Source organism: Pipistrellus hanaki (genome assembly GCF_964339955.1).
Source record: "Pipistrellus hanaki genome assembly, chromosome: 15".
In the NCBI taxonomy this organism is placed as follows: domain Eukaryota; kingdom Metazoa; phylum Chordata; class Mammalia; order Chiroptera; family Vespertilionidae; genus Pipistrellus; species Pipistrellus hanaki.
In genome coordinates, this window is record NC_140517.1 from 24443831 (window position 1) to 24460831 (window position 17001).

General features: G+C 55.6%; 1 protein-coding gene and 1 long non-coding RNA gene across 9 annotated transcripts in view; one reads left to right on the forward strand and one right to left on the reverse strand.

Moving 5' to 3' along the window:
• The window catches only part of GSE1 (Gse1 coiled-coil protein), a 408579-nt gene that overhangs the window by 283340 nt on the left and 108238 nt on the right, over window positions 1-17001 (forward strand). The window lies entirely within an intron of this gene.
• On the reverse strand, window positions 7841-16934 carry LOC311633246. Its single transcript, XR_014796919.1, has 3 exons — window positions 16281-16934; window positions 9567-11487; window positions 7841-9424 (listed from the first exon to the last, which is right to left on the reverse strand). It is a non-coding gene; the product is annotated as an uncharacterized lncRNA (long non-coding RNA).

Here is a 17001-nt window from a genome sequence, read left to right on the forward strand (position 1 = left end):
TGGGCCGAGCCGCCTCCACTCCCAGGGAAGGGGTGTCTCCACGGTGTCTGCCGCTTGCCACACGTGCACCCCCTCGTGGTGGTGACCTCAGGCAGGCAGGGACCTCTGGGTGACATGGAGGCATTCGCCACCCCTTACACACAACGGAATGTGAGAGCCTCACGACAGGCCTGGAGCGTTCTGCGCTTGGCAGGTGGTAGCTCCATCTTCCACACTCACGTCTGGGAGGAATCTGAGGTGCAGAGAGGCCACAGGCCCTGAGTGGCAGGGGGGCTTGAACCCAGGGCATCCAGCCCCCGGGCTCCCACCCCTCCGAGGAGGCTGCCTGGCCTGGATCGGCCCAGCTCACCTGTTCCTGCAGGGGCCGGAGAAAGCGGGCTTGAGAGGAAGGGTGTGGAGGCTTGGGGCCACCAAGGAGCAGCTGGCATGGCTGGCCCAGCCACCCCACAGGCAGGGGAGCACCACTGTCAAGACTGTTCCTCAGTCACCATAGGGGAAGGTTCCAGAAACTCATGACCTGGCATGATGGGTGGCTGGAGAGGGACGGAGTGTGCTGAGGGGGTGTGGGGCACTCTCGGGAGTTTGGAGAAGAGAGAGATGAGAGAGGCCTGAAGCACTCAGCACGCCTCCAGCCAGCAGGACCACCCCAACAGGTGGGGCAGGACCAGCCCGTGGCCATCGCTGGGCGGGAAGTCCCTTTAAGCTTTTAGAGCAGAGGCGGGGATGAGGGAGGGCAGTGCTGGGTCAGATGGCACAGGGCCCACAGCTGGGCTTCGGGTTATCTGTGTGCTGCAGGGGCCCGAGCTCTCCTGTCCCCATGACAATGGGTCACTGAGGCCTGGCCTTTGTGAAGAGGAACTGGTCTTGGTTTTGGTTTTCACAGGCATCTGCTCAGAGCAGGGCGGAGGGGGAGGGTCAGGTGGAGGAGGCAGGGGAGCGTCAGGAGGAGGAGCGAGGTTCTGCTCCCGGGAGCTCAGTGATTCTTGGCACCACGTCAAGCTTTAAATATTGAAAGGCTAAGTGAGAAGTCACAGACCGCCAGCCAGGCAGACCTGTGGTCACCTTGGATGCCCAGGGTCCCTCGGGGCCTGAAAGCAGGGGGAGGGCTGCAGGCAGGGACACCTTCCACCTACAGCTCCCATGCAGCAGGGACACCCCGCTCCTCAGAAGCTTCCAGAACCACATTCCCAGAATGGATTGTAACCCAGCCTCCTGCCCCCGCTTCCGAGGCTGTGCCCTGGGTGCTTTGTATCCAATCTGGGCATCATTCATTCATTCACTTCTCCGTACCGAGTCCCCACTGTGGGCAGCTGCCACAGAGACACTGCCCAGTGGTGGAGAAGCCCAGCGTAGAGAAAGATGAACCAGACGAGAAAAATGTCAGGTGTCAGTGAATTCCGGGATTAAGTGCCACAGGAACCCCACAGTTGAATGAGGGGCTGGGGTGGCTGGTGAGGGCTGTGTGCAGCACCTTCTGAGTGGATGGTCAGGGAGGATCTTTCTGAGCAGGTGATGAATGGAGGGAGGATGGAGGGAGAATGGAGGGAGCCCTGGGGTAAGAGTTCCAGGCACAGGGCACAGCCAGTTCAGGAAGAGGCCACTGGAGGCTGTTGCAGCTGGAGGGGAGGGGAGGCAGAGAGGCAGGGCCAGGGGGCCATCTCACAAGGATTGAGGAGCCAGAATCCCAGGCTTGCGCCTGATTCCTCCGGGTAGAATTTTCTAGAAGTCACCTGCCTACCTCCCAGGCCTCTCATCTCCCTCAGCCACTGCTGGAAGGGTGGAGGGAAGGCACAGAGGCCCATCTGAACAAGTGCCGGTCCGCCCCGGAGCCACCTGTGGCCGCGGGCTGGCCCGTCAGCAATGGGTGTTTAATTATCTAAATATTGCCTTTGCCCTTTACTTCCTCCCGCCGGGACTGCTGAGCTCTGCAAAAGGCTAGTAGCTTTCGGTAGCTCTACCAGGGGTGTGGGGAGCAGGCAGCTTTTCTTCCTGCCTGATTACGGAGACTATGATCTGCCGGGTTTTATTGTCGAGAAACAATACCGGCATCATGGCAGGGACTTTCGAAAGTGTATGTTGGGGTGGGAGGCAGCCAGAGACGTAGGAATCACCTCCCCCTCTCCTGGCCATTTACACACACACACACACACACACACACCCCGGCACACACTGGTCCCATCCCTGGCCACATGTGTCCTTTGTTTATTTTTATCTGCATGTCCGCCTGGCATGGGTACAGTTTGCAGCTGGGGAAGCTGGGCATGGGGCTGCGTCTCAGCTGGAGGGAGGTGCTGTGAGGGAGCCGGCCTTGGGAGCTGGCAGGTGGTTGGATTTGGGACTTCACCCTCCCAGGCCCTGGGGACAAAGGAGGACAGAGCAGATGTGGCCGCTTTCCGGGAAGAGGTCATGCGCCAGGCTGAGCCAGCTTGTGGGAAAGGACAAAGGAGGCTCCACCCTACCGTGCGGGGCCGCGGATGCAGAATCTAAGCCACCTCAACTGCCTTTCCTAACCCAACCTCCCTCTTGCCCTGGGGGGCTCTCCCCACCCCACCAACCCTCCTCGGGCCCCAAGTCTGCCCAGGCCCACCAGTACCCCTGGGCAGAAGTGGCCAGCAGCCCACCCTGGTGGGTCCAGACCTCCCACCTGGCCCTGCCACCTTGGCCAAAATGGCGTCCCCAGCGTGGCCCGGCTCCTTCCTTCTTGCAGCCTTGCCCGGTCCTGTAAGTGGCTTAATTAAGGAGCTGTGTGGTTTATTTATGTATGGACCTAGCCTAATTGGAGTGTTTGTCTTTTCTCATTATTCCCAGCTGGACAGAGCCGTTTGAACAACAAATGCAAAAAAAAAAAAAAAAAAAAAAAAAAAAAGGCTGGATTTCTCCAACACAGTGTCTATTTTTGAAAGCCTGCTCGGTGCCCCCGCTATTAGCCGCGTGCACATGTTTGCCGGCTCCAGCCACATGCCCGTAAGCACTTAATTGTGGGTGCAGTTAGTCAAGGCGGGCGGCTCTCTGCAGATTTCAGGGGTGAGGGAACCTAATTACACCTGCAATTGAGTGCTTTCGAGGGGACAAAAGATGCCTGTTCAGCTAATTGCAGGCACCAAAATTGCCCCCACAGAAAGAATCCCTGGTAGAGGCTTTGAGAGCCAAGGCCATGCGTTGTAATAAGGAACGGATAACTCAGAATTATAGCGGTGGGTGGGGGCTTGTTTTGGCCTAAAGGATTCAGCTTTCTCCAGTAGTCATTACACCTCTGGGTTGTTTTTTTCCACTGTGAAAGCCATTCTGTGGCTGGGTTTGTTTATTCATTAGCGCCTGCCTTTGCACACAGAAATGTCACATTGAAGGGAAACTTGGGGTTAATCACCTCCTCTCATCTATCTTCTCACTGAGTAGAAATGATTCACCAGGCTTACCTGGGAAAAAGACTGACCGTGCTCACCTGCCTGAAGGTCTCTAGTCCAGTGTGTCTGTCTAATGAGTCTACAAATATCTACTGAGCTCCTGCTGTGGACTGTGCATGGTTCTAGGGAGCACAGTGGTGAACAGAGAGGAGCCCTCGTGGAGATTACATTCTGGTGAGATGTTAGACGGTGCTGCTTCTCTTGTCATGGTTTCTTCTTCTCTGCAGATCCCTTCGGGCTGGTCTTTCGTTTGTTTATGCGAGCTGGCAGAGTTGTAGAGGCTTCCATAATTTCCATCTCTGGAGTCATTGCAGGTCTGCTTGTATTGGCTGTTGTTACTGTTGACTTTCAACCAGGAAGTGTGGATTTCTCATGTGCCTGGTGATCTTCAACTGAGTGCTGGCCACTGTATTTGGGGGAGTGGGAGGATTTTGTGGACGTAGTTCAAAGCCCAGGATGATAGTGCTTTCCTTCGAGAGGACTTGTATTTGCTTCTGGCTGGTGCCTAGAGACACTATCACTTTGGAAACTTCTTAATCCAGTTCAGGACTTGATGTTCCTAGGGAAGCACTAGAACTGCACCCTGGCAGGGCAGGGTATAAGGGCTGGCTGGCTCCCCTTCAGTTTCACCCTGCTTGACTGGGGAGTTCTCTGGGGTCCAAGCTTATTATGGGAAAGGTCTCCTATTAGGTCCTCAACTTGTACTTTGCTTTCTGTCCCCCTTGATCTTCAGTGCCTTAAAAATGGATACTCAAATTTTACTCTATCCATAGATGATGCCCTTGGGGTCAATGTGGCCTTGGTGCTAGGTCAGCACCAGGGGTTCCTGTTTCCCTGTTCCTTTTCGCCTGGTGATTCCTTATAGTCTTGTGAGTTCTTGGCCCTCTTAAGAAGAAGGATATATTTTATTAATCCTCACCCAAGTATATGTTTTTTTTAGTTTTTTAAAAGAGAGGAGGGAGGAGAGAGAAAGAGAAAGAAGGGGGGGACATTGATGTAAGAGGGAAACACTGATCAGTTTCCTCCCGTACGAGCCCCAACAGGTGATCAAACCCATAGCCTGGGCATGTGCCCTGACTGGGAATCAAACCCCTGACCTTTTTTTGTGTACAGATGACACCCCAACCAACTGAGCCACTTAGCCAGGACTTGAGATATTTTTATTCAACTTTTTGAGGTTTATTTTACAGGCCATTCTGAGAAACAGGAAGTCCAGTCCACTTCTCCAAGCAGGGTGGTGTGGGAGGAGCAGTGGGGGGCGGGGGGCAAAGCATGAGAAGAACGTCCATGCTATGCATGGAGAGTGGCAGGGAGCCACTGTGTCTGGTGGTCAGTTCTGGAGCAGGCGGCCCAGTCCGGCATTTGGGAGAACATAGTAGAGAATGAGTCTGAAACCAGTTGACTCTACCAGGACCACTGGCAGCAAGAGGGCAGCTTACGTGGAGGTGTCCTGAGATTCAGCCAACATGGAGTGCCAGATCCTGGGCCAGGGGCCCAACTGGAGGCAAGACCTGGGCAGTTGGAGGGAGTCATGGCGCAGGCCTATTTGAATCCCTGGCTGCTTCTCAGACATCACAGGTCTGACCATGCCCCCACCACCCAGGTCCAGCTCTTGGGCAAAGTTAAACCCAGTTCTGGCGTTTGGCTGGGTCTCACCTGGCTCAGAAGGTCTGCCCCACCTCCCACGTTTTGTCCTGGCCCCAAGTACTTGCAACTGTAAGCCACTTGATGGACACACCGGGGCCAGCAGCACGGCACTTAGAGTCCACGTTCTGTATCTTGGCAGCAGAGGGGGCCTGAGACCCTGTTTCTTTAGCACCTTTCGTTAGAGATGAGGTCCCTTTAGTAAAGGGCCATCCATGGGACAGAACCACAGGAAGGCATGTTGATGAGCAGTGCTATGGGAACTTGCCTCACGCGACACAGAACGTTCATAGGTTGATGCCCATGCATGTAATCTGCCAAGGGTGACATCCCTGCCTCCATGCTTGTCATGTGTGTGACCTTGGGCCTGACCTTTCACGTCTGGAGTCCAGTCTTCCCATCTGTAAAAGGGGCAGCGGTTCTCCCTCCCACCCCGAGGAAGCGCTGGACAAGTGGGAAAGACGAATCAGCGCCACTGAGGGGTGCAGTTTGGGGACATGTTCTCAGATGCGTGCCTTGTCCCCCTGGGTGGAGGGTGCGAGGCCCAGCATGGGGTCTGTTATTCAGAGTTTTACTAGAGCATCAGCCAGCTCCCCTCCCCCCCCATTTGTGACCTTCAATGGGCTGGAGAGAGACAGCCGTGTGTGTGATTGTATGCATATATGTCAAGATTTTTCAAGTCGGGACTGGGGTGTGGGGAGAGTGTGAACCACCCTCCATCGGCAGGCGAAGGAGGAAGAGCGAGCTGCACAGGGCAGCTTTCTCTTGGAAACCTGTTCTGTTTCTTAAATGTCAGAGCGAGCAGATGGTATGTCTGAGTTTTATTAATCATGGGCTGTGGAGCTGGAAGGCCTGGGGGATCATTTAGTCCGAGCATCCTACCCAGGAGGAGACGGAAGGCCAGAGGAGGCCGCGGTTACGCCGCGCCTGCAGTGCGGGTGGAGCTGTGTGGGACCCAGCATCCTCTCCCAAGCCCACCTGCCTCCCACTCGACTGAGCTAAACAGAGGTGTGCTCCCCGCCCCAGGAACCTCATCCCACCTCCCAAATACAAGCTGAAGCAGCGCTGATTCTAGGATAATCCACTCCCACAAACAACCGGACACCCTGTCTTTGGGACACATGGGTCAGGATTGTGGTCACTAACTGAGAATGTTCCAGACACGGTGCTCCGTTCAGGTCAACACAAGCTGGTGCCTGCCAGGTGCTGTCAGTGAACTGATGGTTATGAAGCCTTGGGGGCCTGGCCACCCAGCACCTGGCTTGTTGGTGGCCCTACTGGACCCACCTCTTTCTTTTTTCTTTAATATGTTTTTATTTTATTTTTTTTTATTTTTTAAATATATTAATTTTTTACAGAGAGGAAGAGAGAGGGATGGAGAGTTAGAAACATCGATGAGAGAGAATCATCGATCAGTTGCCTCTTGCACACCCCCTACTGGGGATGTGCCCGCAACCAAAGTACATGCCCTGGACCGGAATTGAACCCGGGACCTTTCAGTCCGCAGTCCAACGCTCTATCCATTGAGCCAAACCGGTGTCGGCCTTTAATATGTTTTTATTGATTTCAGAGATGAAGGAAGAGAGAGAGATAGAAACATCAATGATGAGAAAGAGTCATTGATCGGCTGCCTCCTCTACACCCCACACTGGGGATTGAGCCTGCAACCCGGGCATATGCCCTGTCTGAGACTCTTAACTGTGACCTCCAGGTTCATAGGTTGATGCTCAACCACTGAGCCTCGCTGGCTGAGCTGGATCCATCTCTTAATCACAATTCATCTGAGCCACCTAACTCCTCCCCGCTCCAGCTCTTGACTGATGCTGTCTCCTCCCCCATGGCAGCTGTTGAAACGGACTGTTAACAAAGGGCACCCGGATGTTCACCTCATCACATGCTGTTATGAAACTGAAACCACCGTTTTAGCCCAAGTGGGCAGAATGGCTCTTTTGTCCTGCCTTTCCCAAATGCACCCTAGAGCTGTTCCAGGTAGCCGTGAGATGGCTTCAACCTGGGCCACAGCCTTGTTTCCATGAAGAGAGTTCGGTGGGTGGGGCTAAATCAGACTGGCATGTAATTGACTGATACTTCTCCCAGAGCAGGTTTTGTTTAGGTTGGAGAAAAGGAAGACGGTGGAGAAAAGAGAGAGATGTAAGGGTGGCCCACCTAACATATTTTCCGTATGAGAATCACCGAATTCTTCCCTGAATGATAAGCTCATCCCCAAGGTGGAACCACTGATGTTCTAGGCAGCACCAGAGAATCTGAGACCACCGGAAGAACACAGCACCTTTATTCATCCCCTCTAATTTTTTATACGGTGAACTTGGGGCCAAGAGAGGGCAGGTATTTGTCCAAGGTCAATGGTAGAACTAGGTCTAAAACTCAGCCGCTCAGCATGCTGGCTGGACCCTTTATGCTACATCAGTGGTTATCAATGGGTGTGCCGTAGCAGGCACGTGGCGTGCCACAAGAATTTTTTAAACATGCAATACCTGACTAGCCAGGGGCACTGACGTCTTTTCCCTTAGATTGTCAAATAAAAAAGATGACAACAGCCAAAACCGGTTTGGCTCAGTGGTAGAGCGTCAGTCTGCGGACTGAAAGGTCCCAGGTTCGATTCCGGTCAAGGGCATGTACATTGGTTGCGGGCACATCCCTGGTGGGGGGTGTGCAAGAAGCAACTGGTCAATGTTTCTCTCTCATCGACGTTTCTAGCTCCCTATCTCTCTCCCTTCCTCCTCTCTGTAAAATATTAATAAAATATATTTAAAAAATTCTTTAAAAAAAAAATGACAACAGCCAACACAACAATAGCCATCCGGTGTGAATGAGTCCAAGTTATATCTCTTTGTTTTGTTTTGTCACATCTATAAAAGGTATGTTCTTTGGTGTGTGCAGAATTTTAATAGTTTATGGGTGCCATGAGATGGAAAAAGGTTGAAAATTGCTGTGCTCTTAATGGAGGCAATTTTGTTCCCCCTGCCCCTAGGGCCGTGGTCTGCCAACTGCGGCTCGCAAGCCACATGCAGCTCTTTGGCCCCTTGAGTGTGGCTCTTCCACAAAATACCACAGCCTGGGAGAGTCTATATTGAAGAAGTGGCGTTAGAAGAAGTTTAAGTTTAAAAAATGCGGCTCTCCAAAGAAATTTCAATCGTTGTACTGTTGATATTTGGCTCTGTTGACGAATGAGTTTGCGGACCCCTGGCCTAGGGGGAGTGTGGCCATGTCTGGAGACGTTTGCATGGCCACCACTGGGGTTGTTCCTGGCATCCAGTGGGTCAAGGCCAGTGATGCCAATAAACATCCTACAGTGCACAGGGCAGCGGCACATCCAAGAATTCCCTGGCCCTAAAAGTTAACCCTGCCCAGGGTGAGAAACCCCTGCCACACCCATGCTTTCCAAACGACCTGACAGAGGAGCTACGCTCTGGGGAGAACATCTTGCGTTAGGGACATGCCAGGGACTCCTTCTGTTCAGGCATGACCCACTGGAGGACAAATAGAGGGCAGCTCTTCGGCCGTGCGGGACAGCAGAGAGAGAGAGCGTGGGCAAGGGACACGTGGAAGGAAGGGAAGCGTCAGGGTCGGCCTAGGATTTCTTGGCACGGTAAAGACTGAAGAAGGATAGAAGGGGCCCCTGGGCTCCCCACTCTGATTCTGTCACACGGAAGCAAGCCCAGCGCCCAGCACGAGAGGGAAACACGGGCACGCAGCCACCTTGTGAGAACCGCATCTTGTCGGCCGGAGGGCTACACAGACCTGGAGCAGTGAGGCCCAGGGGTGGACAGGGAGATCTGTGTGTCATCCACACACGGGTAATTATGTCCCGCAGTGATGTCCTCCCCAGCAGACACCAGCCGCCGGCTGCAGGAAGGGCCGCTCACAAGCGCCTGTTTCCCTTGAACAGCCTCCGCCCGGTCCCCCGCGTGCAGGCGCAGGCCCCGGAGAAGAAAGCCTTGTCGCTCGCCCCCGGGCAGCAGAGCAGGACGGTGGCCTGGAGCAGGATCGGAGCTGGTGAGCCGCGCACACGGGCTGTCACGGCGTCCGCGGAGGTGCCGCCTTGCCCGGGGATTGTGGGAGCTGCGTCGACGCCTGTGTTCGCCTCCCCCGGGAGGCAGTCCTCAGTACTTTTCGACAGACAGCCGTGGGCCTGGCTGGTGTCGGCTCTGCACAAAGCAGAACCCTGAGGAGCAGAGCTGTCTGAGATTAGGAAGAGGCTGCCTCCAGCAGCGGCCGCCTGCATCCCGGGAGGCATGTGAGGACGGCCGTGAGCTGTGCGGCCCCGGGAGTCCCCGATGCAATCTCTGTCTGATTTCTGTGGCATTCGTGCAGCCCGTGGGAAGGAAACCCTTTGGCCATATCACTGCTCAGGTCTGCCGTGTTTCCACGAAAATAAGACATCCTCCGAAAATAAGACCTAGCGCGTGGAAAGATAAGACATCCCCTGAAAATAAGACCTAGCGCAACTTTGGGAGAAAAAATTAGTATAAGACACTGTCTTATTTTCGGGGAAACAGGGTAGTAAACCCATGATTTTGAAGAGTTCCCAAATCCTGAGCTTGCCAACAGCCCGCTCCTGCAGCAGATTCCAACTGCAGGTCACTTCTACGTGTAGACTGCGACCTGCTATGTTCTTGCCTTTCCGGGGTTTTTGTTTGTCTGTTAAAGCCTCTCGGCCAGCTTCTACAGGAGGGGGGGGGGGGGGGGGGGGGGGAAGGCACATAGAAAGCAGCTGAAAATGCAGGGTCTCCGTTTAAATCTTCTTCTTTCCCTCTTACTGGGTGACCTTGGGCAAGTCATTTTACATCCGGATCTCAGTTTGCTCATCTGAAAAGTGGGGATAACAATAGATTTATTTTTGTTGTGAGGATGAAATTAGATAAATGCACTTAAAGCATCCAGCGCAGTGCTGGGAGTTGAGTACACATCTGTAAAAGGGGTCCTGTTGGCAGGTGTGTGAGACTAACACTGGCTGCTGTAACAAAGAGGCTCCTCATACTAGAGGTTACACCTTATACACACTCACCATAGAAATTACACGTAGGTCCTTCTCAATCATGTGCCCACATAATGCACAATTGGTGAGAGGCCTCTGCTCTCAACATTTAGGGGGCTGATGGAGGAGGAGCTGTGTCTTCTCCGCATGGACATTGTGGGAGCTGATGCCGGGCGGGCAGACCTGGAGAGAGAAAAGGAAGGCAGCTTATTACTGCCACCACAGGCTCTTGGCCAGAACTTGGTCATCTGGCCCCACACATCTTCCTGGGAGGCTGAGGAATGTACTCGGGGGATGAGCCCACGAGGAAAGGAAAACAGATTTGGTGAAAAGCCCACCACCATGGCTTCCCGGTGTTTGTTACTGTTGCCCCAGCCTGCTGGGTCCGGATGCAGGAGGCCAGCAGAACCCTCAGTTCATAGGTTGATCTGGCCAGGCTGGCCATTCGCTCGAGCAAATGGCCACACCCGATGGTCTCCTGCAGCCCAGGCTGCTGCCCAAACCCCAGCCAGCAAATGTGGGTCACGGGGTGAGGGGAGGGAGGGGAGAGGCTGGGCAGGTCACAGGAAAGCCTCCCATCCCACTGGAGTGTTGACTTACGCTTCCGGGAGGATGGGCAGCTGGAACACACAAGCCCTTGCTTCAGAGTTTGACCCTGCTGGCCCGAGGCCATGTCATCCAGCCTTGGACAACGCCCAGGGCCTACGTGGGTTGGCAGGACAGAGGGTATTCCATTTTTGTAGAAGTGACAGGACGTATTAGTTTCCTGTGGCTGCTGTAACAAATGACTACAAACTGGGGTGGCTTAAAACATCAGAAGTTTGTTCGTTTCCAGTTCTGGAGGCCAGAAACCTGAAATGAGGTCCGGTAGAGCCACCAGGCACCCTCTGAGGATCCTAGGAGAGATCCTTCCTGCCTCTTCCAGCTCCTGGTGGCTCCAGGCATTGCTTGGCTTCTGGCTGCATCACCGTCTTTCTCATCACTTGGCCTCTCCCCCTCCCCCCACCTTGTGTGTCTTTTTCTAAGGATACTTGTCAATAGATTTAAGGCCCGCTCTGATAAACCAGGATGATCTCATCTCAAGGTCCTTAACGAAATTACATCTGCTCAGACACCTTTTCAAAATAAGGTCATAGTCACAGGTTCCAGGTGGACAGATGTTTTGACGGGCTGCCATGCAACCCACTACACACGTGCAGATGGAGGAGGACCCAGGAGGCCTGGCTAGACCCCTGAGCCAGGCCAGCACACCCTGGATGGGGTGCATCCTGGAGCCACTGGGTAATAGGAAAGCAAAAGTAAGCACACCACACAAAGGTGGAAACCAAACCCGGGCGTACAGAGGTCACCGGGTGGTGTCACCGGACAGCTTCCTCCTTTCTCTTCTGTCCTCAGACTTGGTTATCTTGAGACTTCAAGCATTGCACACTATCCAGTCACCTAAGGACTGGAGCCAGATGAAGAAAGGGAAGAGGAGGTAGAGGGGGAGGGGGAGGGAAAGGGGGTGTCCCCTCTCTGTGTGCCCTTGGATCAGCGATTCCCTTCTTGAGGCCTAGGCATCCTCATTATGAAATGGGGGGTGGTCATTGTAGTTCTGCTTCTTGGGGGTGGGCTCAAGTTCCAGAGGATGGAACAGTGGTGGGTGAAGGCCTCGTCCATGGTAGCTCCTATTGCCACTATTATCCAAAGCACAGGGGTAATTACAGCTCTATTTATGGAGTACTTGCTCTGTGCCAACCACTGGAGGGGTTACGCACCTGTGACTCTCTGGAATGCAGGGGTGATTTCATCTGGTTTTCCCGGTGAGAAAACGAATGCTCAGAATGGGGACGTCACTGCCAGAGAGCACACCGTGGTGAGGGGCCCCCGCTGGAATTTGAACTCTGGTCTGTCCAACTCCAAGCTGATGGCTGTGAACGTGGACTCTGGAACCAGCTCAGGTTCCAACGCCAGCTCTGTCACCTGCTGGCTGTGTGTCCCTGGGCAAGGTGCTTGACCTCTCTGAGCCTCATCTAGAAAATGGAACTCCAAATGATGACCTTGAAGAGGGCTGTCATGAGGATCCAGTGAGTTATCCGTGAAAAATGCTTAGAGCAGCAACTGGCGCGGACTGAGCGCTCAGGAAGCATCAGCTGGCACGATAATCCTTAAGAGGGCAACGGGAGGCTGACCCAAAGGGGCATTTCAGGTTAATCATGCGGCCTCCCAGCCTCCCCTCTCCTTCCTTTCCTGGAATCCTTGGGGAGCAGTGACCGCTCCAGAAGGTGAGGTCTCGGCCCGGCCTGGACAGCCACCAGTGGGCACACAGCGTCTGGAGCCACTGTGCACCCCAGACTGATCTGCAGCCTCAGTGCTCCCGGCATGTACTGGGAGGCTATTTTTATTGTGTTCAGCTGATGCTCTTGGCCCTCTAGGCTGTGCTGTGGCAACCGCAGCCCCACTAGAGGGAGTCTGCGGCCCCTCCATTGGGAAGGAGCAGCTGGGAGGGATGGGAAAGAGGGATCTCCCAGCTTCTTCGGGGTGGGGATCTGGTGGGGTCAGTTCTGCCTCTTAGGAAACCGGCAGTTCCCAGTTTATTTTCCCGCTGAGAGATGAAATGGGTTTTCTTTTCTTCCCACTGTGCCCAGATCATGGTCCAGAGCTTCCCTCTGACCCCGGGTTGACGTGCAGAGTAAGAGGAGGTTTCTCAGGGAGTTTGAGGGCCCTCTGGTCCCACCCCTAAGAAGGGGCACTGGGGGCTCAGCCTCTCTCTTTTCTAAATGTCTGACTCCTCACCAGAGGAAGGAGATATTTTTTGACCAAGGTCTGAGAGGGCAGGGGTGGCGAGAGGCATCCTGTCCTTGCAAGGAACTCGGCTGGGGCTTGAGCCTCCGAAGAGCCCTGCCCTTCTCACCTGGGCATCTGGCAGCTGATGGGGTGAGACCCAGAATGGCTGTCCCTCCCACCCCCAGCCAGGCCGTAGGAACCCTCCGAGGAGGAGTGGCTCCCCTGGGAATGAATGGCCGTAGTGATGGGCTCCAAAAACTACAGCCAAGCCACAAGGGCCTGTGGGAAAGGGAAAATCCTTCCAGTTCCCCGTTCAGCCACATTATGGCAAACAACCTAGCCATTCAGTGGCGCGCCGGCCGTTAAGCAGGCTGCTTGGCATGGGAGGGTTGCTTTATATTTTTCAGCTGTCCTGGCACCAGGTCGGGAGCTGTGGTACAGCCACCCTCCGGTAGTGGATCTCCTATTTTCCTCCTTTACAAATGTCCCTGTCACCAGGACATGTCACTAACCTACATGGTGCCTCCCAGACCCTGGGCCTAAGGAGGCTTAGGTATATCACTAGAATCTACCAGCTCACCTCCTTCCCAAGGGCGTGGCTAAAAAGCAAGTAGGGCTTGGCTGGAGCACTTAGAGATAATTTGACGCAGGCATTCAAATACAGAGCAGCAAAGATAAGCCAGTGTGGCCCAAAGGGTGGGGTCCCCTCTTCTTTGACTCCCACTCCTCGCCCATCACCAGCAAGCAAGGCCTGGAACCTCTACGAGGGCTGCCTCTTCTCCCCAATTTTCAATCCTTGTTGGCTGGGGAGTGGTGGTCTCGAGGGGTCTCGCATAGAAGCCAGGCCAAGTGGAACTCAAGACTAGAGACCCCCTTTTCTCTCTCCCCCCGTCCCCCGCCCCTTCCCGAGTGGGGTGCATTCCCCACAGGTAGCTCCCCAAGGCAGACTTTCTGGCATCTCTTCTCCAAGTTAGACGGGGAGGAGGGTACCCAGCAGATTGGGGAGCACCTTCCCTCTGTACCCTGCCTGCGATTGGCCCATAATTACAGGCTTATTGCCTGTACGGCTATTGTGTAATGACATGTTTGCAAATTAATTTTTATGGCTCCTGCCATTAGCATATACAGTAGAAGAAGGTTTCGTATTAATTACTACTGTTGTGCGTGTGTAGTCCTGGAGAATTAAAAACCAATAAAAGAATGACAACAGAAAGTGATAGCTGAGGGATCTTTTAAAAAATAGTTCTGCGTTTTTTCCAAGTAGGAGCAGAAAATTTTTCCAACCTTATGAGGCTTTAGGGGGGGTGGGAGGTTAGCGCACCTCGGCGGCGGACTGCGTGCCCTGGTGCCCCCCACTCCCAGGGGGGCGCAGATGATCAAGTATGCGGGTGATAAGTGGGTGATAAAGGGGTGGGAGGAGAGAGTGCAGTTGAAGCGGAGGCCGGCCCGGGGTGAGGGGGGTGGGCGGGCAGGTGTGGACCCGGACCCCGCCGCACAGGCCAGTCTCCCTGGCAAGGCTGCCGCCTGCCGCCGGCGCGGGCGCTGGGGGAGGTGCGGGGAGTGCCGAGCGCGCCGCCCCGCAGCCCCGGAAACAAAGGGCCGCCGCCGCCGAGGGCCAGGCGCGACCTCCGGGGTCAGTGCGGGGCGGAGTGGCCAGCTGCTGGCGGCGGGCGCGGGCGGCCCCGAGCGGCCCGCTGCCTCCAGGTCAGCGCCCCTGCAGCCTCCGGGGCCGGAGCGCTCGCCGCCGCGGGGAGAGGCGGCGGGCGGGGCCGCAGCGGGGGATTAGGAGACGCGGCTCAGCTCGCACTCCCCGGCGGCGCCGCCGGCAGAGAGCAGCTGCCTTCGAGCTGCACCCACCGGCCGTTGGTGGCGGCGGGGAAGGGCGCCACCCCTCCCCCGGCTCGGGGCGCTGATTTTTCAGGCGGAGGTGGGTGGGTGTTGGTAAGTGGCACGGAGGGGTCAGAACGCACATCTCCTCCAGCTTGCTCTCCGGAGCTCTCTCTCCTCTAGGGTATCCTATTCTAAGAGTTCAGTTGTCACCCGAAGCCGCCGCTGCGTTGAGCGGGGACCCCGCGGGTTGCCGCTCGGGGACCCCTGATGCACACAGGGGCTGGGAAGCATTGGCAGGGACCTAAGCCCGGCGTGGCCGCGATGCCCCGCCGTGTGTACCTGCTAGCTCAGGTCTGTGCCTCCAACCACGAGGATTGTATCTGGGGTCAAAAGGTGACCTCCTCAGTATCACCAAGCCCTGATTCCGCTGGTTGTGCCACCCAGGGGCCCTTCCGGAGATAAAAGGGCTTGAAAAATAAATGACCACGTCGAGAGGCAGCTTTTCGGCGTGTGTGTGTGTGTGTGTGTGTGTGTGTGTGTGTGTGTGTAAGTGTGTGTGTGTGCGCGCGCGCGCGCACGCGCGCGCGCCCTCCGTGGGTAAATGGATCCTGTCTCTTTAAAATCGCTGGGCTGGACAATGAGCGCACAGGATGTGGTTTGGCGTTTGGCGGCAGGGTTTTTTCCCCTTCGATTTGGGGAATTATCACATGGGGCCTTCTTGAGCTGGTGTGAAAGAGAGGCGGCGTGGGGAGGAGAGATACAGGCTCCACACTCACACACACACTCTGCTTTGCCGTTGATCGTTTTTTCTTAAACCAAATTAGCCAAGGGCTCTTGTTACTATGGTGCAGCCAGGGCTTGCAGAATCCCAGTAATAGCATTTATTAGGTTTATTTGCCTGGAAGCATGCCTTCCCGGATCTGATAATGCACCAGGGTTTGCAGGGAGAGTGTGGGAGATGGGTATCCAACATTTGATTACACTCGCCACAGGGATTTTTTTAAAGGGGTGAGGTGTGGAGTGAGGGGGTGAGAAGAGAAGGTGAGAAGCCACTGGCCTTAGGAGCTCACCCTTGGCCCATCCCCTGGGTGGGTTTCACAAAAGGTGGCGGGCCAGAGCCCCCCACCCTGGCAAGGTTTGGGGATCCTCCTCCTCCCAGGCCTGGCGGCGAGTGAACTCCCCGTTCCCGCAGCTGTCAGACGTGGGTGGGGAGGGAGGGAGGGAAGGAGTACAGGCGGGCGGGCAGCCAGAGCGAGGAATTGGGCAGCCGGAGGGGGAACCGGCAGCGCCCGCAGCCGCCCACTGTTTGCAAGCGGCCCCCCGCTTTAGGGCAGAGGGGAGCGGCACCCCGCCGCCAGCAGCAGCAGCAGCGCCCTCGCCAGCCTTTGGAGAGGGGAGCCCTGCTCGCTCTCGGCGCCCCATCCGGGTCTGCTGCCCGGCGCGGGGCTAGAGCTCGCAAGTGAAACTATGATTATCGCCCTGCGAGGCATGGAGCCCTGGGAAGATGCCGCGTAGAGACGGAAGGAGCCGCCGCCGCCGCCGCCGTCTGCCACCGCCCGCCCGCCGCTGCGCCCCTACCCTTTCGCTTTCATTAGGGGAGACAAATCTGCTGTCAGGCAGCCAGCTTTCCAATTTACCGATAATGATTCTTGCATGAAAATTGATCGAGGGGCTCTCCACCGCTGTGCGTGCGCTTTTGCCTCCCTCTGCTCTCCTCTCCTGCTCCTTCTGCCCGGCCTCCCGGGCCCCCCGCGAGTTCTCTCTCCTCCTCCCCCCACCCCTGCTCTCTGAGTCAGTGGTGGGACAGAGGGCCAAGGAGATAACAAAAAAAGGGGGGGGGGCGAGGGGAGTTGGCGGAGGGGGCGGGGAGTTGGCTCCTTGGCCTGCTTCCTCCAGCCCCAGACTTGTTTGCAATCGCTGCCTCTTTTATTTACGAGGGGAAAAAATCTCCCCCCTCGGTACTTCTTGGCTGTTTGGGTATTAATTTTCTCCTCTTCCCTCTCCCGCTGCTGGTCCGCTCCTTCTCCCCCCCCCCCCACCCCGCCCCTCTTCACCCAGTAGCTAAGGGGAAACGAAAACAAAGCCGATTTCTCCTTGGCAACAAGAGATACCCCCTCCTGCCACCACCACCACCACCACCACCACCCCTTCCTTTTTCCTTCTGGTTCTGAACGTGAAACCCTGTTGGAAACAGGTCCCTTGACCCTCGCCCTTGACATTCAAATGGCTGAATGGAGGAGAGATTGCTACTCGCACGTCTTGGGGGCTTGCTTCTCTCTCTCTCTCTCTCTCTCTCTCTCTCTCTCTCTCTCTCTCTCTCTCTCTCTCTCTCTCTCCTTTCAAATGAGTAATCCCTGA